At 50.0% G+C, this 21968-nt stretch overlaps 1 pseudogene; it reads left to right on the forward strand.

Annotated features, from left to right (window-relative positions):
* The first annotated feature begins 655 nt into the window (after positions 1 to 655).
* The window catches only part of LOC146207067 (uncharacterized), a 189625-nt pseudogene continuing 168312 nt past the window's right edge, over positions 656 to 21968 (forward strand).

The raw sequence follows: 21968 nt of genomic DNA on the forward strand, positions 1-21968 counted from the left end.
CAACAACGTCGTCCAAATATACCAAACAAATTTGCCACTTCAACCCTGCCAGGACTGTGTCCATTACTCGTTGAAACGTGGCTGGTGCGGAGCAGAGGCCAAATGGCATCACCTTGAACTCATAAAGGCCGTCCGGTGTGATGAATGCGGTCTTCTCGCGATCTCTTTCGTCGACCTCAGTTTGCCAATATCCGCTCTTCAGGTCCATAGATGAGAAGTACCTTGCATTGCAGAGCCGGTCGAGTGTCGTCGATGCGGGGAAGCGGGTAGACATCCTTCTTCGTTATGCTATTTAAGCGGCGGTAATCAACGCAGAAGCGAAGTGTGCCGTCTTCACTGAAACGACTGGTGACACCCAGGGGCTGTTTGATGGCTGGATTACGTCATCCCGCAGCATTTCCTCAACTTGATTGCGAATGGCCTGTCGTTTTCGCGGCGATACACGATAAGGGCGACGTAGTGACTGCTCCGAGGAAGCTATCGTCGTCGGTGGCACCTGACGAAGGAGGGCCAATGGGCGCGCGGGACAGGCTATCAGCATCGGTGTGCTTCCGGCCAGACTTATAACATCGAAATCGAACTCCTGCAGGCGCAATGCCCAACATGCTAAGCGACCACAAGGATCCTTTAAGTTTTTCAGCCAACACAACTAGTGATGGTCAGTGATGAGACGAAACAGTCGGCCATAAAGGTACGGGCGGAACTTGGCAGCGGCCCATACTACCGCCAAACATTCTTTTCCAGTGGTGGAATAGTTACACTCAGCACGGGAAAGTGCACGGCTGGCGTAGGCAATTACTTTCTCGACCCTGTCTTAGTGCTGAACTAGAACGGCACCAAGGCTGACGTTGCTCGCATCCGTGTGTAACTCTGTGTCGGCATCATCGTCGAAATGTGCCAGGATCGGGGGTGACTGGAGCCGGCGTCGTAACTCGTCGAAAGCCATCTGCTGCTCGGCGCCCCAGGAAAATGATGCGTCATCTTGAGTCAGGATAAGAGGCCTGGCCATCTGTGGAAAGTTTTTGATAAAGCGATGATAATAGGAGCACAGCCCCAAAAACCATCGGACTGCTTTTTTGTGGGCGGGGATGGGAAAGGCAGCAACGGCAGCAAGTTTCTCAGGGTCAGCTCGGATGCCATCAGCACTCACGATGTGCCCAAGAAACTTCAATTCGGTGAAGCCGAAGTGGCACTTTTGAGGCTTGAGAGAAAGGTTGGCAGATTGGACGGCTTTGAGAACAGTTCTCAGGCGGTGCAGGTGTTCCGTGAACGTCGGTGAAAAAATTATCACGTCGTCGAGATAAACAAGGCATGTCTGCCACTTAAGACCTGTGAGCAGTGTCCATCATCCGCTGGAAGGTGGCAGGAGCACAGCAGAGCCCGAATGGGAGGACGCGGAATTCATAGAGCCCATCTGGTGTTACGAAGGCAGTTTTTTCACGGTCCGTCTCATTAACTTCAATTTGCCAATAACCACTCCTGATGTCAATGGAGGAGAAGTACTTGGCTCGGCGAAGTCGGTCGAGAGTCATCAATCCGTGGCAGAGGATAGACGTCCTTCTTTGTCATACTGTTAAGTTTCCGATAGTCAACGCAGAAGCGAAGTGTTCCGTCTTTCTTTTTAACGAGGACTACAGGTGACGACCATGGGCTGCTTGAAGGTTGAGTGACGCCATCGGCGAGCATCTCCTTGACTTGCTGTTAGATAGCGTCTCTCCTGAGGAGACACACGATAGGGCTGCTGATGGATGGGTCGAGTGCCTTCATGCGTGATAATCCGGTGTTTAATGACCGACGTTTGCTGCACTTTAGATGAAGACGTGAAGCACACGAAACTCCAGCAATAGATCTTGGAGTTGCCTCTTTTCAACGGAAAGGCTAGAATTGATGTCGACAGCGTGTACAGCATCATCCGGTTCAGTGCTAGGTGTAGCTTCCTCTGAAGCAAAACATTCGGCGACTTCGTGCAGATGGTCGAAGTAAGCAATGACAGTGCCACGGAACAGATGTCGATGTTCATTGGAGAAATTGGTGACAAGCACCTCCATCTCTCTTCCACGAAGGAAACAAAGACCTCTTGCCACAGAAACTCCTAAGGCGAGTGAGAGGGAGACATTAGGCTCAACAACCCGGAGGCCGTGATGTGGCTCGTCACAAGTAACTCTGGCGAGGATGCTGGCGCGTGGTGGCACTGTGAGGCTATCATCTGCGACTCGCAGTGTGGAGTGGGACCCGCGGTACTCATGCTTTTAGTTTGGCGGAAAACGTCGCCAAGCGGTTCGGTAGATCTTATAGCGGCGCCGTGCTCACGAAGGAAGTCGATGCCAAGAATAACATCACGAGAGCATTCGTGTAGAACAAGAAAAGTCGCAACAAATGTGCAGCCTCGCACCGTAACCCGGGCTGTACACATACCCAGTGGTGCAACCACATGTCCGCCTGCCGTCCATATGTCTGGTCCGTTCCATGGCGTCATCACCTTTTTCAGTGTCCTTGTAAGACACCCGCTAAGGATAGCATAAGCGGCTCCCGTATCAACTAAAGCGCTGACCTCCTTCGTGTCGACGATAACAGGGATGTCCAGGGAGACCCGGCCAAGACCAGGGCCTGTCGACGTCGGTTTGGAGTGAAGTGAGCGGTGTGGCGGCGGAAGCTGGACAGCAGTTGGGTGGTCGGCGTCGGGGCGATCTAATGTCAACGGCAGGTCGGCGTGAAGCAAGCGGTGCGGCGGCGGAAGTTGGGCGGCAGTTGTGTGGTCTGTGTCGGGGCGATTTAAGCGACACGGCGGTGATAACTGGTCGGCGATGCGGACGACGTCGGGGCGATCTGGTCTGTGCGGCAAAAACTGGATAGGAATTCGGCGTTCGACGTCGGGGCAAATTGAACGGTGCGGCGGTCGAAGCTTTACGGCGAATCGGTGTGCGGCGGCCTCGCCCCCAAAGGTCGCCAGAGCTAGTTTTCCCGATGAGGGCTCGAGGAACCATTGCGCCCAGCCGTATACCGTGGCCCAGAGGGCGAAGAGCGACGAGGCGAAGGTGAGCGCGATTCGCGACGAGGAGAATGTGGCAGACTACGCTGGCGGGTGACGCACTCGGCGATGTCCTGAGGCTGCTGGCCAGGCCGTGGACGAGGGCTGTTGGGGAAAATCCTCTAAGGCCCATCTGACGGTAAAGGCACTGCTGGTAGAGGTGACCTGCCTCGCCACAGTGGTAGCAGAGAGGGCGGTTATCTGGAGCGCGCCAGAGATCAGTCTTCCAAGGCGCCTGGTGCCGATCTGCCCAAAGGGGCAGCGGTTCCACAGCATGCACAGTGACCTGTGGCAGCGTGTAAGGCGGAGGGGTAGGTAGCAGGGCTGGGCGGCGTGTGACATCAGCATAAGTCATCCGCTGGGTGAGGCCCGGGGGTGGTGGTGGATTGACTGTACTTGTCGGTGGCGTGAGTGCGTTCTGGACCTCCTCACGGATGATGCTGGCCAGAGAAGCCGCGCCAGGAGTAAATGATCCATGAAGTTGCTGGAGCTCCTCGCGAACCACGGTGCGAATGAGGTCGCGAAGGGAGCTCATATCTGCCCCGGGATTGTAGTCTGTTCGGTCAGACGGCGGTAGTGTGGAGATGGAACTCAGCGGCCGAGCGTACTGGCTGCATCGCTGCTGTAGCAGTTTCTCCATGATCACAGCTTAAGCCAGAAACGCCGTGAAGGTGGTGGGTGGGTTCCGCACGAGGCCGGAAAAAAGCTGCTCTTTGACGCCGTGCATCTGGTGCCGCACCTTCTCCTCACTCATGGACGGGTCGGCGCGATAGCAAAGGCGCATGACGTCTTCAACGTACATTGCGACCCCTTCGTTCTGAGGCTGAACTCGAGACGTCAGGGCACGCTCTGCATTCTCTCGACGGTCACAGTTGGCGTACGTACCGAGGAGCTGGCTTCGGAAGGCTGGCCACATAGAGAATGTGGCCTCTGTATTCTCAAACCATGTCCGAGCGGCATCTTCAAGGCTGAAGTAGACGTTCCGCATTTTCGCAGCGTCGTCCCAGCCGTTAAACGTCGCGACCCTTTCGTAGTGAGCTAGCCAGTCCTCGGCGTCTTCAAACTGCTCACCGTGAAATGGTTTAGGGGTACGTGGGGTCTGAAGGATGAGACAGGACGAAGGGGTAGAAGAGACAGTCATGGTACGGGCGGGCGGTGTTGTTGCCACAGCTAGGGTCTCTTCGTCAAAAGCGAAGGCCTCGGGGGCAAGCCTCTGAGGCGTCGGCTGGTACGATGAACAGGAGTGGTCACGAGAGGCGGCCGCGTAGGATCGTCCGCTGGAGAAGGGATCATCAATGGCACCTCCACCAGTGTCACGACTGAAGTCACAGGGAGCCGTGAAGGTACGCCTGGCCGAGCACCAAAGAAGGTCGGCTTGTCGTTCCGATCACAGAGTCCAGCACCAGCGCGCCGCTCGTGCCAACAACCGCTTCGTCGTCTGCGCCAAACGGCTGTCGCGTGGCGCTAGGCACGTGGCAATATTGTCAAAGGTTACGAACAAGTCCATGCAATGAAGGCCGAAGAAGTGCACAAGTCACAATGATACGTTAGTATGCGCGAGTTACCAGCAAAAGACAAAATAATGAACCAATTTACGACTCGCTCAGGCAGAAACCCGTATCACTGCTCGTGTGCACACCGAAATGATTATCTGATTTCGAAATGCGCTTCATAAGACAGCAAGCACCTGCAATATGCCATTCAAGTGCACAACCACGAAATGTGAACGTTGGACTTTATCGAAATGTACTGCAACACGAGTCCCCTCTTTGATGCACCTAACGGCAACATCTACGCTTACTACATGCCCGTACCCACATCATTTGCTGCGATGAACGAACTGTTAGCTTTCCAATTCCATGACAGAATTAATAACCTATACACATTGGTGCAAAAACTAATACCTAAAATAAACTGCTGGAAATCATTACTCTGCCAAGCGTGAATAAGAACTTCAACCCGGTGCTTCGTTCAATTTGAACTGTGGCACAATCCGGAAGTTTAACTGATTCTCAACTTTTCTGCTACAAGACACGGTCGGCCGCTGCGTACTGGTCTGAAACGAACCAAACTGCCAGTCTTCTGCGCTCCACACGAAAACATTTTCGGTGGTAACAAACTGCGGCAGTCAAGTATTCCCAAGACGTCTTGGGAATACTTGACTCACCTGCACCCCGGTCGTGCTCTCCAACAGCTGTGTTCCCCAGACGACTCCGTCAATCATCGCATGTTTCACTACCAGTGGAAGGCAAGCCCAGCACTGCAACTACAAGACCCGCTCACTGGCCCTCATCGCCTTGTTTGACGCCCAAGGCAGACAGAATACATAACACCGCGAGCACTCAACAAGAAACTTCATCCCAAGTACTTGGTAAATGCTTAACATTCTACGACACACGACATAACTTGTTTTTGGATTAGGTCAGGTTAGGTTTGGTCTGGACTAATTAGGTTTGGTCGGGTTGGATTTGGTTTGGTCGGCTCTGGTTGTGTTCGGTTGGGTCTGATTGGGTTTGGTCGGGTCTGGTTAGGTTCGGTCGGGATTGGTTAGGTTTATTCGGGTCTGGTAAGGTTTGGTCGGGTTGGATTTGGTTTTGGTTGACTGGTTGGGTTTAGTCTGGACTGGTTAGGTTTGGTCGGGACAGGTTAGGTTTGGTTGTCTGGTTAGGTTTTGTTACGTTTAACTGGGTTGGATTTAGTTAGGTTAGCTTTAGTCTAGTCGGGTTTGGTTAGGTTGGTCTGGTTAGGTTTGGAGGGGAAGGGTCAGGTTTAGGCAGGTCAGGTTAGGTTCGGTCTGGACTAAATAGGATTGATTGGATTGGATTTGGTTTGGTCGGCTTTAATTGTGTTTGGTCAGGTCTGATTGGGTTTGGTCGGGTCTGGTTAGGTTTGGTGAGGATTGGTTAGGTTAGGTCTAGTTGGATTTGGTTTGGTCGGCTCTGGTTATGTTCGGTCGGGTGTGATTGGGTTTGGTCGGGTCTAGTTAGGTTTGGTCGGGATTGGTTGGGTTTAGTCTGGTCTGGTTAGGTTTGGTCGGGTTGGATTTGGTTTTGGTCGACTGGTTGGGTTCGGTCGGGACTGGTTACGTTTGGTCAAGTCTGGTTAGGTTTGGTCGGGTTGGTTTTGGTCAGGTCAGGTTAGGTCTGGACCGTTTGGTCGGGACTGGTTAGGTTTGGTCGGGTTGGATTTGGCCGGCTCTGGTTGTGTTCGGTCGGTTCTGATTGGGATTGGTCGGGTCTGGTTAGGTTTACTCGGGTCTGATTAGGTTTGGTTGGATTGGATTTGGTTTTGGTCGACTGGTTGGGTTTAGTCGGAACTGATTAGGTTTAGTCGGGTTGGATTTGGTTTTGGTCAGGTCAGGTTAGGTTTTTTCGGTTTCGCCGGGTTTTATTTGGTTAGGTTAGGTCTGGACTAATTAGGTTTGGTAGGCTCTGGTTGTGTTTGGTCAAGCCTGATTGGGTTTGGTCGGGTCTGGTTAGGTTTGGTCGGGATTGGTTAGGTATAGTCGGGTCTGGTTAGGTTTGGTCGGGTTGGATTTGGCTTTGATCGACTGGTTGGATTTGGTCGGCTCTGGTTCTGTTCGGTCGGGTCTGATTGGGTTTGGTCGTGTCTGGATAGGTTTGGTTGGGATTGGTTAGATTTAGTCGGGTCTGGTTAGGTTTGGTCAGCTGTGGTTGTGTTCGGTCGGGTCTGTTTAGGTTTGGTCGGGATTGGTTAGGTTTAGTCGGGTCTGGTTAGGTTTGGTCGGTTTGGATTTGGTTTTGGTCGACTGGTTGGGTTTAGTCAGGACTGGTTGGGTTTGGTCGGGACTGGTTAGGTTTGGTCGGGTCTGGTTAGGTTTGATCGGGATTAGTTAGGCTTAGTCTGGTCTGGTTAGGTTTTGATTGGGTGGATTTGGTCGGCTCTGGTTGTGTTCGGTCGGCTCTGGTTGTGTTCGGTCGGCTCTGATTGGGTTTGGTTGGGTCTGGTTAGGTTTGGTCGGGTTGGATTTGGTCGGCTCTGGTTGTGTTCGGTCGGCTCTGATTGGGTTTGGTCGGGTCTGGTTAGGTTTGGTTGGGATTGGTTAGGTTTGGTGGGGACTGGTTAGGTGGATGGGCTGGATTTGGACGGCTCTGATCGTGTTCGGACGGGTCTGATTGGGTTTGGTCGGGTCTGGTTAGGCTTGCTTGGGATTGGTTAGGTTTAGTTGGGTCTGGAATAATTAGTTTGGTCGCGTAGGATTTGGTTCGGTCGGTCCTGATTGGGTTTGGTTGGGTCTGGTTAGGTTTGCTCGGGATTGGTTAGGTATAGTCTGCTCTGGTTAGGTTTGGTCGGGTTGGATTTGGTTTTGGTCGACTGGTTGGATTTGCTCGGCTCTGGTTGTGTTCGGTCGGGTCTGATTGGGTTTGGTTGGGTCTGGTTAGGTTAGGTCGGGATTGGTTAGGCTTAGTCGAGTCTGGTTTAGTTTTGATCGGGTTGGATTTGATTTTGGTCGACTGGTTGAATTTGGTCGGCTCTGGTTGTGTTCGGTCGAGTCTGGTTGGGTTTGGTCGGGTCTCGTTTGGCTTGGTCGGGATTGGTTAGGTTTAGTCGGGTCTGGCTAGGTTGGTTGGGTTGGACTTGGTTTTGGTCGACTGGTTGGGTTTAGTCGGCTCTGGTTCTGTTCGGTCGGGATTGGTTAGGTTTAGTCGGGTGTGGTTGGGTTTAGTCAGCTCTGGTTCTGTTCGGTCGGGTGTAATTGGGTTTGGTCGGATTGGATTTAGTCGGCTCTGGTAGTGTTCGGTCGGGTCTGATTGGGTTCGCTTGGGTATGGTTAGGTTTGGTCAGGATTGGTTAGGCTTAGTCGGGTCTGGTTAGGTTTTGATCGGGTTAGATTTGGTTTTGGTCGACTGGTTAGATTTGGTCGGCTCTGGTTCTGTTCGGTCGGGTCTGATTGGGTTTGGTCGGGTCTGGATAGGTTTGGTTGGGATTGGTTAGATTTAGTCGGGTCTGGTTAGGTTTGGTCAGCTGTGGTTGTGTTCGGTCGGGTCTGGTTAGGTTTGGTCGGGATTGGTTAGGTTTAGTCGGGTCAGGTTAGGTTTGGTCGGGTTGGATTTGGTTTTGGTCGACTGGTTGGGTTTAGTCAGGACTGGTTGGGTTTGGTAGGGACTGGTTAGGTTTGGTCGGGTCTGGTTAGGTTTGATCGGGATTAGTTAGGCTTAGTCTGGTCTGGTTAGGTTTAGATCAGGTTTGATTTGGTCGGCTCTGGTTGTGTTCGGTCGGCTCTGATTGGGTTTGGTTGGGTCTAGTTAGGTTTGGTCGGGTTGGATTTGGTCGGCTCTGGTTGTGTTCGGTCGGCTCTGATTGGGTTTGGTTGGGTCTAGTTAGGTTTGGTCGGGATTGGTTAGGTTTGGTGGGGACTGGTTAGGTGGACGGGTTGGATTTGGACGGCTCTGATCGTGTTCGGACGGGTCTGATTGGGTTTGGTCGGGTCTGGTTAGGCTTGCTTGGGATTGTTTAGGTTTAGTTGGGTCTGGTTAGGTTTGGTCGGGTTGGATTTGGTTAGGTTTGGTTAGGTCTGGAATAATTAGTTTGGTCGCGTAGGATTTGGTTCGGTCGGTCCTGATTGGGTTTGGTTGGGTCTGGTTAGGTTTGCTCGGGATTGGTTAGGTATAGTCTGGTCTGGTTAGGTTTGGTCGGGTTGGATTTGGTTTTGGTCAACTGGTTGGATTTGCTCGGCTCTGGTTGTGTTCGGTCGGGTCTGATTGGGTTTGGTTGGGTCTGGTTAGGTTAGGTCGGGATTGGTTAGGTTTAGTCGGGTCTGGCTAGGTTGGTTGGGTTGGACTTGGTTTTGGTCGACTGGTTGGGTTTTGTCGGCTCTGGTTCTGTTCGGTCGGATCTGATTAGGTTTGGTCGGGATTGGTTAGGTTTAGTCGGGTCTGGTTGGGTTTAGTCAGCTCTGGTTCTGTTCGGTCGGGTGTAATTGGGTTTGGTCGGATTGGATTTTGTCGGCTCTGGTAGTGTTCGGTCGGGTCTGATTGGGTTCGCTTGGGTATGGTTAGGTTTGGTCAGGATTGGTTAGGCTTAGTCGGGTCTGGTTAGGTTTTGATCGGGTTGGATTTGGTTTTGGTCGACTGGTTAGATTTGGTCGGCTCTGGTTGTGTTCGGTCGGGTCTGATTGGGTTTGGTCGGGTCTGGTTAGGTTTGGTTGTGATTGGTTAGGCTTAGTCAGGTCTGGTTAGATTTTGATCGGGTTGGATTTGGTTTTGGTCGACTGGTTGGATTTGGTCGGCTCTGGTGTTCGGTCGTGTCTGATTGGGTTTGGTGGGGATTGGTTGGGTTTGGTCTGGTGGGTTTGTTTGGATTCGTTTTGGTCGACTGTTTGGGTTTAGTCAGCTCAGTTCTGTTTGGTCGGGTCTGATTGGGTTTGGTCGGGATTGGTTGGGTTTAGTCTGGTGTGGTTAGGTTTGGTCGGGTTGGATTTGGTTTTGGTCGACTGGTTGGATTTGGTTGGATCTGGTTGTGTTCGGTTGGGTTTAGTTGGGTCTAGTTAGGTTTGGTCGCATTGGTTAGGCTTAGTCGGGAGTGGTTAGGTTTTGATCAGATTGGATTTGGTTTTGGTCGACTGGTTGGATTTGGTCGGCTCTGGTTGTGTTCGGTCGGGTCTGATTGGGTCTGGTTAGGTTTGGTCATTATTGGTTCGGCCTAGTTGGGTCTGGTTAGGTTTTGATCAGGTTGGATTTGGTTTTGGTCGACTGGTTGGATTTGGTCGGCTCTGGTCATGTTCGGTTGGGTCTGATTGGGTTTGGTTGGGTCTGGTTAGGTTTGGTCGGGATTGCTTACGTTTTGTCGGGTCTGGTTAGGTTTGGTCGGGTTGGATTTGGTCGACTGGTTGGATTTGGTCGGCTCTGATTCTGTTCGGTCGGGTCTGATTGGGTTTGGTCGGTATTGGTTGGGTTTCCACTGCGGAGAACCTGGCCACCTGTATCGACAGTGCCCATATCGACAACTGGGACTGAAGGGTTTCCCCATCGACATGCGTAGCCCTCCTTTAGGCCAATGACCCCGGGATATTGAGGACTACGTAGCCCAGCAGCGCATGGCGCCAACTTCTAGATGACAGTCACGATCCGTCTCCACGCCGACTATCCTCGCAGCCCAGCTCCTCCTGGATGGCGCAGCGACGGCCGTCTAGTCCGAGCCTGGAAAACTAAAGATAGCGACCTCAGGGGGCGAGGCCGCTTCAAATCGACGCGACGAAGACCCCCCGACAACGCCACCTGTGAGCGACCGCGACTTGACGGCCCCGACGACAGTTCGTACACGTGAAGATAGACTCGCTGGATATACCCATTTTAAGCGTAAAGCTAGCGGCGCTTCTAAAAAAAGTGATGACGCCATGGTCTGGAACGCAGATTCGAACCGCTGGCGGCCATGTAACTCCGAGCGGTCAGTGCACGGCGAGAGCCCAAATTCGCAACTCCACGTTTTTTGTCAGCTGCCTTGTAATACCTGACTGCTCCTGCGACTGTATCCTTGGTGTCGATTTTCTTCGGAAGTATGGGGCCATTATCGATCTCCGGAAGTGTACCGTGACCTTTTCGACCGAGAAAGCAGATGATACTGACACCGCAGACCGCCAAAGCCACGCCCCTCTTCGAATTTCAGCCGAGAGCGTTTCTATTCCGCCAAGTTCCAGTGTTTTTGTGACTGCGATGGACTGCGTGACGGAACGGCGGTCGCTGAGGGCAACCAGTCCCTTCTGCTCACCCACGGCATCACCTCGGAGCGGAGTCTCATCCATCTCCGTAACGGCCGAACTGAGCTCCTGGTGACTAACTTCACGAACGAGCCCCGCCATCTTTTCCGTGCTACCGCAATCTCATTTGCCGACGCCTTAGCGGACGTAGAAGTTGAAAATGTGCACCCATCCCTTGATTGTCTGGATATTAGTACAGATCTCTCGGAAACACAGCAGCACGATCTACATTCTCTCCTAAAATACAGTGCTTGTTTCGCGACATCATCGAAAATTCGGCAGACGCCTCTTGTGAAGCACCGTATAATTACTCCCGACGATGCCCGCCCTATATGCCAGCAGCCGTACCGCATCTCAACGACGGAACGTGAAGGGATTCATACACAGGTTCAGGAGATGCTTCGTGATGGTGTCATCCAACCCTCCAACAGTCCGTGGTCGTCCCCTGTCGTGCTTGTGAAAAAAAAAGGATGGCACCCTTCGCTTCTGTGTTGATTATCAAAAGTTGAACGACATCACAAAAAGACTTCTACCCGCTGCCCCGTATCGACGATTCGCTCGACAAGCTTCATCGCGCCCAGTACTTCTCCTTTATTGACTTGAAGAGCGGGTACTGGCAGATTGAGGTCGATGAGCGGGACCGCGAAAAACAGCTTTTGTTACCCTAGATGGACTGTATGAGTTTAAAATGCTGCCATTCAGCCTATGTTGAGCGCCGGCTACTTTTCAGCGCATGATGGACACCGTTCTCGCCGGCCTCAAATGGCAAATCTGTTTATATCTCGACGACATTTTCGTGTTCTCTGAAACCTTTGGAGAACACCTCGAACGCATTCGAGCAGTATTAGATGCCCTCCGGTCAGCTGACTTGACGCTCAAGCCTGAGAAGTGCCACTTTGGCTACAGAGTTGAAGTTTCTTGGTCATCTTGTGAGTGCTGCAGGCGTTAGGCCAGACCCCGACAAAACTGCCGCTGTCGCAAAATTTCCCGTTCCTACCACGAAGAGGAGTTTAAAACGTTTCCTGGGCTTGTGTGCGTACTACCGCCGCTTCATCGTCGATTTTTCCAAGATAGCCGCACCCCTCACCCGCCTCACACGGGATGATACACAGTTCGTGTGGGCCGCTGAGCAACAGGAAGCTTTTGCGGAACTACGCAGACGACTGCAAACTACCCCTGTTCTTGCGCACTTTCATGAAGACGCTGCCACCGAAATCCACACCGACGCCAGCAACATCGGCCTTGGCGCTGTACTCGTTCAACACCAAGCTGGCGTGGAAAGGGTCATTGCGTATGCCAGCCGCACGCTCTCCCGCGCTGAAACAAATTATTCCACTACGGAAAAGGAATGCCTCGCAGTTGTGTGGGCAACTATGAAATTTAGGCCTTACCTCTATGGCCACGCGTTTAAAGTCGTTACTGACCACCATTCTTTGTGCTGGCTCGCCAATCTCCGTGATCCATTGGGGCGCCTAGCACGATGGAGCCTTCGCCTTCAAGAATTTGATTACTCCATTGTGTACAAATCTGGTCAGAAGCACAAAGATGCTGACGCGCTCTCGCGGGCACCCGTCGAATTTGTCGATAACGTCACGGATGACAGGTTTTCTTGGACTACTGAATGCTTCAGACATAATGACCCGACAGTGAGCTGACCCAGACCTTCGACCTGTCATTGACCATCTGGAGGGTCGCGCTGCTGACGTCCCCCGCCAGTTTGGAAGGCACCTGTCAGCATTCTGTCTTCGGAATGGCGTTTTATTCAAGAAAAACTCCAGCACTGTTGATTGAGCGCACCTCCTTGTCGTGCTGGCCGACCTTCGCGACGATATCCTTTTTGCTTGCCACGATGAGCCCACCTCCGGCCACTTGGGCTTTGCACGCACACTCGCTCGAGTTCGTCAAGCCTATTATTGGCCTAAACTTTCTGACGCCGTCCATCGCTACGTCAGAGGCTGCCGCGAGTGTCAATGTCGCAAGGTACCCCCTCTCAAACCCACGGGTTTGCTCCAACCTATTATTCCACCTCGGACGCCGTTTGACCAAGTCGGCGTCGACCTATGGGCCCATTTCCGCTGTCATCGATGGGTAATAAATGGATTATAGTCGCGACCGACTATCTCACACGTTATGCGGAAACCAAGGCAGTGCAGCGGGGCACATCAATTGAGATCGCTCAATTCTTTATGCAGCAAATCGTGTTGCGTCATGGCACACCGTCCCTAGTCGTAACCGATCGAGGCACCGCGTTTACGGCACAGCTCATGCACGACGTGCTCGAGTTTAATCATACCAGCCACTGAAAAATGACTGCATATCACCCGCAGACGAATGGCGTCACGGAGAGACTCAACAAAACCATCGCCGACATGATCGCAATGTACATAGACTCGCAGCACAAAAACTGGGATGAAATTCTCCCCTACATCACATATGCCTACAACACGGCCACCCAAGAGACGACGCATTTTACATCATTTCGCCTAGTCTACGGACGTGACGTTCAGACGATGTTGGATGCTATGCTTCCGAGCTGCACAGATGATCATCCACTCATGCCAGACGCCGAACAGATTGCTCAGCGCACTGAGGAAGCACGTCAACTTGCCCACATTCACATTCAGCAACAGCAGGGCACGGATGCACGCCGCTACAACCTTCGTCATCGACACGTCACCTACCATCCCGGAGAGAAAGTTTGGGTGTGGACCCCGGTACGTCGGCCCGGCTTGTGTGATAAACTTGTTTCCCGTTACTTCGGACCTTACGAAGTTCTGCGCCGAGTCACGGAAGTAACATACGAAGTTCTTCCAGTGGGTACTGTGCAACCCTCGCGTCGGCAACCACGCTCCGAGGTCGTGCACGTCGTCCGCATGAAGCCCTATGTCACGCGGTAGTGCGCTATGCGCTTGTTTCGTTGTCACGCAGGACACCTTACCTCGCGCTCCGTTCCTTATTTCTTTTTTTAAGAGAGGGTGTAATGCCACCTGGTGTCCCCATGTTCTTGCTGCGCCTGGAAGAAGAGGACACTGAAGTTGACTCGCGTGCTGTGCTCCGAACTTTGCCTGCTGGTACAGTTTCGTCCCGTCGTCTGTCACGTCTAGCCCTGTTGTCCGTGACAATATGGTTTTGGTAGACTGGTTGGATTTGGTCAGCTCTGGTTGTGTTCGGTCGGGTCTAATTGGGTTTGGTCGGGTCTGGTTAGGTTTTGATCGGGTTGGATTTGGTTTTGGTGGTCTGGTTGGATTTGGTCGGCTCTGGTTTTCGGGCGGGTCTGATTGGGTTTGGTCGGATCTGGTTAGGTTTGGTCGGTATTGGTTAGTGTTAGTCAGGTCTGGTTAGTTTTGATCGGGTTGGATTTGGTTTTGGTCGGCGCTGGTTGTGTTCGGTTGGGTCTGGTTAGGTTTGGTCGGGATTGGTTAGGTCTAGTCTGGTCTGGTTAGGTTTGGTCGGGTTGGATTTGGTTTTGGTTGACTGGTTGGGTTTAGTCGGCTCTGGTTCTGTTCGGTCGGGTCTGATTGGGTTTGGTCGTGATTGGTTGGGTTTTATAGGTCTGGTTAGGTTTGGTTGGGTTGGATTTCGTTTTGGTCGACTGGTTGGTTTCGGTTGGGTCTGATTGGGTTTGGTCGGGTCTGGTTAGGTTTGATCGGGATTGGTTAGGCTTTAGTCTGGTCTGGTTAGGTTAGATCGAGTTGGATTTGGTTTTGGTCGACTGGTTAGATTTGGTTGGCTCTGGTTGTGTTCGGTTGGGTCTGATTGGGTTTGGTCAGGTCTGGTTAGGTTTGGTCGGGAGTGGTTAGGCTTAGTCGGGTCTGGTTAGGTGTTAATCGGGTTGGATTTGGTTTTGGTCGACTGGTTGAATTTGCCAGGCTCTGGAGTTCGGTCGTCTAATTGGGTTTAGTCGGGTCTGGTTAGGTTGGTTGGGTTGGATTTGGTTTTAATTGACTGGTTGGGTATAGTCGGCTCTGGTTCTGTTCAGTCGGGCCTGATTGGGTTTGGTCGGGATTGGTTAGTCGGGTCTGGTTAGGTTTTGATCGGGTTGGATTTGGTTTTGGTCGACTGGTTGGATTTGGTTGGCTCTGCTTGTGTTTGGTCGGGTCTGATTGGGTTTGGTCGGGTCTGGTCAGGATTGGTTAGGCTTAGTCGGGTCTCGTTATGTTTTGATCGGGTTGGATTAGGTTTTGGTCTACTGCTTGGATTTGGTTAGCTCTGGTGTTCGGTCAGGTCGATTGGGTTCGGTCGGGTTTGATTGGGTTTGGCTGGGATTGGTTGGGTTTAGTCAGGTCTGGTTAGGTTTGGTCGGGTTGGATTTGGTTTGCTCTGGTTGTGTTCGGTCGGGTCTGATTGGGTTTGTTTGGGTCTGGTTAGTTTTGGTCGGGATTGGTTAGGCTTAGTTGGGTCTGGTCAGGTTGGTTGGGTTGGATTTGGTTTTGGTCGACTGGTTGGATTTGGTCGGCTCTGATTCTGTTCGGTCGGGTCTGATTGGGTTTGGTCGGGTTGGATTTGGTTTTGGTCGACTGGTTGGATTTGGTTTGCTCTAGTTGTGTTCAGTCGGGCATGATTCGGTTTGGTTGGGTCTGGTTAGGTTTGGTCGGGATTGGTTAGGCTTAGTTGGGTCTGGTTAGGTTTTGATCGGGTTGGATTTGGTTTTGGTCGACTGGTTGGATTTGGTCGGCTCTGTTTGTGTTCAGTTGTATCTGAATAGGTTTGGTCGGGATTGGTTAGGTTTAGTCGGGTCTGGTTGGGTTTAGTCAGCTCTGGTTCTGTTGGACGGGTGTAATTGGGTTTGGTCGGGATTGGTTGGGTTTAGTCGGGTCTGGTTAGGTTTGGTCGGATTGGATTTGGTCGGCTCTGGTACTGTTCGGTTGGGTATGGTTAGGTTTGGTTATGATTGGTTTGGCTTAGTCGGGTCTGGTTAGGTTTTGATCTGGTTGGATTTGGTTTTGGTCAACTGGTTAGATTTGGTCGGCTCTGGTTGTGTTCGGTCGGGTCTGATTGGGTTTGCTCGGGTCTGGTTAGGTTTGGTTGTGATTGGTTAGGCTTAGTCAGGTCTGGTGAGGTGTTGACCGGTTTGGATTTGGTTTTGGTCGACTGGTTGGATTTGGTTGGCTCTGGTGTTCGGTCGTGTCTGATTGGGTTTGGATGGGATTGGTTAGGTTTAGTCGGGGCTGGTTAGGTTGGTTGGGTTGGATTTGGTTTGGTCGACTGGTTGGGTTTAGTCGGCTCCGGTTCTGTTCGGTTGGGTCTGATTGGGTTTGGTGGGGATTGGTTGGGTGGGTTTGTTTGGATTTGGTTTTGGTCGACTGGTTGTGTTTAGTCGCTCTGATTCTGTTCGGTCGGGTCTGATTGGGTTTGGTCGGGATTGGTTGGGTTTAGTCAGGTCTGGTTGGGCTTGGTCGGGTTGGATTTGGCTTTGGTCGACTGCTTGGATTTGGTTGGCTGTGGTTGTGTTCGATTCGGTTTAGTCGGGTCTAGTTAGGTTTGGTCGGGATTTGTTAGGCTTAGTTGGGTCTGGTTAGGTTTGATCAGGTTGGATTTGGTTTTGGTCGACTGGTTGGATTTGGTCGGCTCTGGTTGCATTCGGTCGGGTCTGACTGGGTTTGGTCGGGTCTGCTTAGGTTTGGTCGGGATTGGTTATGTTTAGTCGAGTCTGGCTAGGTTGGTTGGGTTGGATTTGGTTTTGGTCGACTGGTTTGGTTTAGTCGGCTCTGGTTCTGTTCAGTCGGGTCTGATTTGGTTTGGTCGGGTCTGGTTAGGTTTGGTCGGGTTGGATTTGGCTTTGGTTGACTGGTTGGATTTGGTCGGCTCTGGTTCTGTTTGGTCGGGTCTGATTGGGTTTGGTTGGGTCTGGTTAGGTTTGGTCGGGATTGGCTGTGTTTAGTTGGGGCTGGTTAGGTTTGGTCGGGTTGGATTTGGTTTTGGTCGACTGTTTGGATTTGGCTCTGGTTTTGCTCGGTCGGGTCTGATTTGGTTTGGTCGTGTCTGGTTAGGTTTTGATCGGATTGGATTTGGTCGGCTCTGGTTGTTTTCGGTCGGGTCTGATTGGGTTTGGTCGGGATTGGTTTGGCTTAGTCTGGTCAGGTTAGATCGAGTTGGATTTGGTTTTGGTCGACTGGTTAGATTTGGTTGGCTCTGGTTGTGTTCGGTCGGGTCTGATTGGGTTTGGTCGGGTCTGGTTAGGTTTGGTCGGGATTGGTCAGGCTTAGTCGGGTCTGGTTAGGTTTTAATCGGGTTGGATTTGGTTTTGGTCGACTGGTTGAATTTGGCTGGCTCTGGTGTTCGGTCGTCTGATTGGGTTTCTTCGGGATTTGTTAGGTTTAGTCGGGTCTGGTTAGGTTGGTTGGGTTAGATTTGGTTTTAATTGACTAGTTGGGTGTAGTCTGCTCTGGTTCTGTTCGGTCGGGTCTGATTGGGTTTGGTCGAAAGTGGTTGAGTTTTGTCTGTTCGGATTTGGTTTTGGTCGACTGGTTGGGTTTAGTCAGCTCTGGTACTTTTCGTTCGGGCCTGATTGGGTTTGGTCGGGATTGGTTAGTCGGGTCTGGTTAGGTTTTGATCAGGTTGGATTTGGTTTTGGTCGACTGGTTGGATTTGGTCGGCTCTGGTTGTGTTCGGTCGGGTCTGATTGGGTTTGGTCGGGTCTGGTCAGGATTGGTTAGGCTTAGTCGGGTCTCGTTTTGATCAGGTTGGATTTGGTTTTGGTCGACTGCTTGGATTTGGTTAGTTCTGGTTGTGTTCGGTCAGGTCTGATTGGGTTTGGTCGGGTCTGATTTGGTTCGGTCGGGTCTGATTGGGTTTGGTCGGGTTGGATTTGGTCGGCTTTGGTTGTGTTCGGTCGGGTCTGATTGGGTTTGGTTGGGTCTGGTTAGGTTTAGTCGAGATTGGTTAGGTTTAGTCGGGTCTGGTTAGGTTTGGTCGGGTTGGATTTGGTTTTGGTCGACTGGTTAGGTTTGGTCGGGATTGGTTCTGTTCAGTCGGGTCTGATTGGGTTTGGTCGGGTTGGATTTGGTTTGCTCTGGTTGTGTTCACTCGGGTCTGATTCAGTTTGGTTGGGTCTGGTTAGGTTTGGTCAGGATTGGTTAAGCTTAGTTGGGTCTGGTTAGGTTTTGATCGGGTTGGATTTGGTCGGCTCTGTTTGTGTTCGGTCGGATCTGATTAGGTTTGGTCGGTTCTGGTTAGGTTTGGTCGGGATTGGTTTGGTTTAGTCTGGTCTGGTTGGGTTTAGTCAGCTGTGGTTCTGTTGGACGGGTGTAATTGGGTTTGGTCGGGATTGGTTGGGTTTAGTCGGGTCTGGTTAGGTTTGGTCGGATTGGATTTGGTCGGCTCTGGTAGTGTTCGGTCGGGTCTGATTGGGTTCGGTTGGGTATGGTTAGGTTTGGTCAGGATTGGTATGGCTTAGTCAGGTCTGGTTAGGTTTTGATCGGGTTGGATTTGGTTTTGGTCGACTGGTTAGATTTGGTCGGCTGTGGTTGTTTTCGGTCGGCTCTGATTGGGTTTGGTCGGGTCTGGTTAGGTTTGGTTGTGATTGGTTAGGCTTAGTCAGGTCTGGTTAGGTGTTGACCGGGTTGTATTTGGTTTTGGTCGACTGGTTGGATTTGGTCGGCTCTGGTGTTTGGTCGTGTCTGATTGGGTTTGAATGGGATTGGTTAGGTTTAGTTGGGGCTGGTTAGGTTGGTTGGGTTGGATTTGGTTTGGTCGACTGGTTGGGTTTAGTTAGGTCTGGTTAGGTTTGGTCGGGTTGGATTTGGTTTTGGTCGACTGGTTGGATTTGGTCGGCTCTGGTTGCATTCGGTCGGGTCTGATTGGGTTTGGTCGGGTCTGCTTAGGTTTGGTCGGGATTGGTTAGGTTTAGTCGGGTCTGGCTGTTGGTTGGGTTGGATTTGGTTTAGTCGGCTCTGGTTCTGTTCAGTCGGGTCTGATTAGGTTTGGTCGGGTCTGGCTAGGTTTATTTATTTGAAAATACCTTACAGGCCCATTAGGCATTGTGTAAGGGGGGACATAAAATCTATACAGTGCAATATATACATAAAATGTAAGTTAACAGGCAAAAAACACAAAGGTAATTAATATATGAGCAAACAAGATAGCACGACGCGGAAATTATTATATCATTAAGAAAAAGAAATACGCGACACAGATTAAAGCACAATGGTACACACACAGATTAAGCACAATAAACAGCAAGCAGCATACAGTGCCCCGAATGGCGCTAAAAAAATGGTAAGGAAAGAAAAAACCGGACAGAGTACATAGGCAAACACAAGTAAATAAAACCCATCAAGACATTTAACAGCTGCAAAAAATTTAATAAAAATGTATATATAAGACATAAGGCAAAATGAAGGCTCAGTGATATAATGTGATGAGTTGGCGATGGAACGCTTCTAGATTAGTAAGAGAAGCGATAATGTCTGGCAGGCTATTCCATAATCTGATGGCTCGTGGAAGTGCTGATGAGTTGAAGGCTAATGTGTCACCATATATTCTTGTAAAACTGAGGTGATTGTGCAATCTTTTGGACGTGCGGGATGGAACATCGAGGTGAAGCGGACAGGATCGATTGGGGTATACATACTTGTGAAATAGTGTTAGGAGGGCGATGTCGCGGCGTATACCTAGATTCTAACGAGAGGTTTCTTTTAATCACAGTGACACTTGAATGGTAGTTATAGTTTCGAGATATGAATCATACTGTCCTATTTTGGATGGATTCTATTGCGGTGATCATGTTGTTATGATAGGGAGACCAAATGGATGAAGCAAATTCAAGTTGTGGACGAACAAAAGTAAGGTAAGCTAGTTTACGAATATGAGCAGGAGAATTCCTGAGATTACGTCGTAGGTACCCTAATGACTTTGATGCGGCAGCGCATATGGATGTAATATGGAAGGACCATGAAAGATCAGAGGAAAGATTAACACCAAGGTATTTGTAATGGGATACGACAGTCAGTAAATCGTCTTGATTGCGGTATGGAAAGCTGGAATTGTTTCGTTTGCGGCTAAGTTATATTATTTTGCACTTCGATACGTTAAGGGTCATTAACCATGAGTTGCACCATTCGTTAATAAGAAGCAGATCTGATTGGAGCGCCAGGTGGTCATCAGAAGATTTAATGGGGTGATAGATGATGCAATCATCCGCAAAAATTCGCATACAAGAGGATATATTAGTAGGTAAATCATTTATATAAATAAGAAATAATAAGGGTCCGAGCACGCTACCTTGCGGCACACCGGAGATAACAGGGGAAAGATTAGAGCACAGATTGTTAACAAATACGAACTGTTGCCGATGCGAAAGGAAGTTACGAAGCCATGTTAAAGTTAGCGAGTCTAGACGGAGTGATGATAATTTTGAAATCAGGCGACAGTGAGCTACCCGGTCGAAAGCTTTGGCGAAGTCAAGGAATATACAATCAGTTTGAAGGCTTTCATTCATATGGAAATGCAAGTCAGTTGTTAGTTCGAATAACTGTGTTTCACAGGAATGACCCTTCCTAAATCCATGTTGATTAGTATAGAAAAAGTTGTGCTGCTCAAGATGACTGAAAACATGAGATGAAATTATGTGTTCAAGCATTGTACAACAGATGCATGTGAGAGATATTGGACGATAATTTTCAGCTGAAGTTTTGTTTCCTGCTTTAAAAATCGGTATTATTTTAGCTATCTTCCAATCCGCGGGCAGCAATCCACTAGTTAAAGATTGGTGAAAAATACGAAATAAAAATTTACTAGAGATTGAAATGGTGTTCTTTAAGATTTTAGAATTAATGCCATCAACACCAGCTGAAGTGGATACCTTAAGGTTATTTATGAGAGAGATGATACCTTCCTCAGTTATTTCAATGGGTGTCATGTAGTGGCAATTAATGTCGGGTACCTCCGGTAGGTTAGAGCTATCTTCGGAAGAGAATACAGATGAAAAGTATGTTGAAAATTGCTGGACATTTAATATCTGAAACTGGAATGTTGTTACATTGTAGCGATATGGAACCTCCACCCCGATCTGGACATATATGTTTCCAAAACTTTTTGGGATTAGTTTTTATAAGGGAAAGAAGGTTGTGTGAAAAGTACTTATCTTTCGCGGAGGATAAGGCGGAGCAATATGTTTTTAGTATGTCACTGTATTTATTCCAAGCATAACTGGTGCACGCACGCTTAGCAGTCTGATATAACCGCTTTTTCTTATTTCGCAGTTGCTTAAGCCTCCTGGTAAACCAAGGATTGGATTTATCTTTAGTTATTTTGATTACAGGAACAAACTGGCCAACCAGAGATGAAACCTTATCTCTAAAGAGTACCCAGTTTTCTTCAACACAGCGGCTGTTGATGTACGGTAGAAATGTATTATAGAAAAATATTTCAAGTTCTGTGTTGATAGCTGTGAAATTTGCTTTATTATAATCGTGAATCTTTTTAGTCACATAGCCCATAAACGGAACTGGAATGTCAATACTTAATTGAAGTAAATGGTGATCGCTGAAACCATTCAAATGTGTTATTTCTTTTATCGTATCTGGCGCCGTTGTGAGTATCAGGTCTAATATGTTAGTGTCGCGGGTGGGTTGGTCTACGAGTTGAGACAGGTTGAAATCAAGCGTCAAGATACAGAATTCAGTTGAAATATGACAAGATGACGATAGTTGAGCCCAGTTGATTAAAGGGTAATTAAAATCTCCGATGACATAGATGCTATCAGCAGGACACAGCTCAGTTGCTTTAGTTATACTCAATCGCAGCTCATGGATGAAAGAATGACTAGATTCTGGTGGACGGTAACAAGCGCCTATCAAAATTCTAAAGGAAGATATGAAGCAGGCGGCCCACACAATTTCCAGATTTGAATCGGTATTAATAACGTGTGATGCTACCGTTTTCTTTATTCCCAGAAGGACGCCACCACCTCTTTTATCATTACGATCATGCCTGTATATGTTGTAGGAAAATGCACCAGGAAGAATTTCATGGTTTGATATGTTCGGGTTCAACCATGTTTCTGTAAGAATGATGATGTGAGATTCACTATCATCTAGAAACGCAGACAGCAGATCACGTTTAGGCAAGAGGCTGCGGATGTTGGCATATGACAACGATAGTGAATGACTGTTCAGTGCACTCGACTGGTTGGGATCATTAGCACGTGTACTGTTATCTAGCTATCTGTTCAACGGCACAACACTGTCTGAAGTGCTGTCATATGTGTATGTCTTAGCTCCC

This window comes from Amblyomma maculatum, chromosome 1, assembly GCF_055883805.1.
Source record: "Amblyomma maculatum isolate TAMU_Amacu chromosome 1, ASM5588380v1, whole genome shotgun sequence".
Lineage (NCBI taxonomy): Eukaryota > Metazoa > Arthropoda > Arachnida > Ixodida > Ixodidae > Amblyomma > Amblyomma maculatum.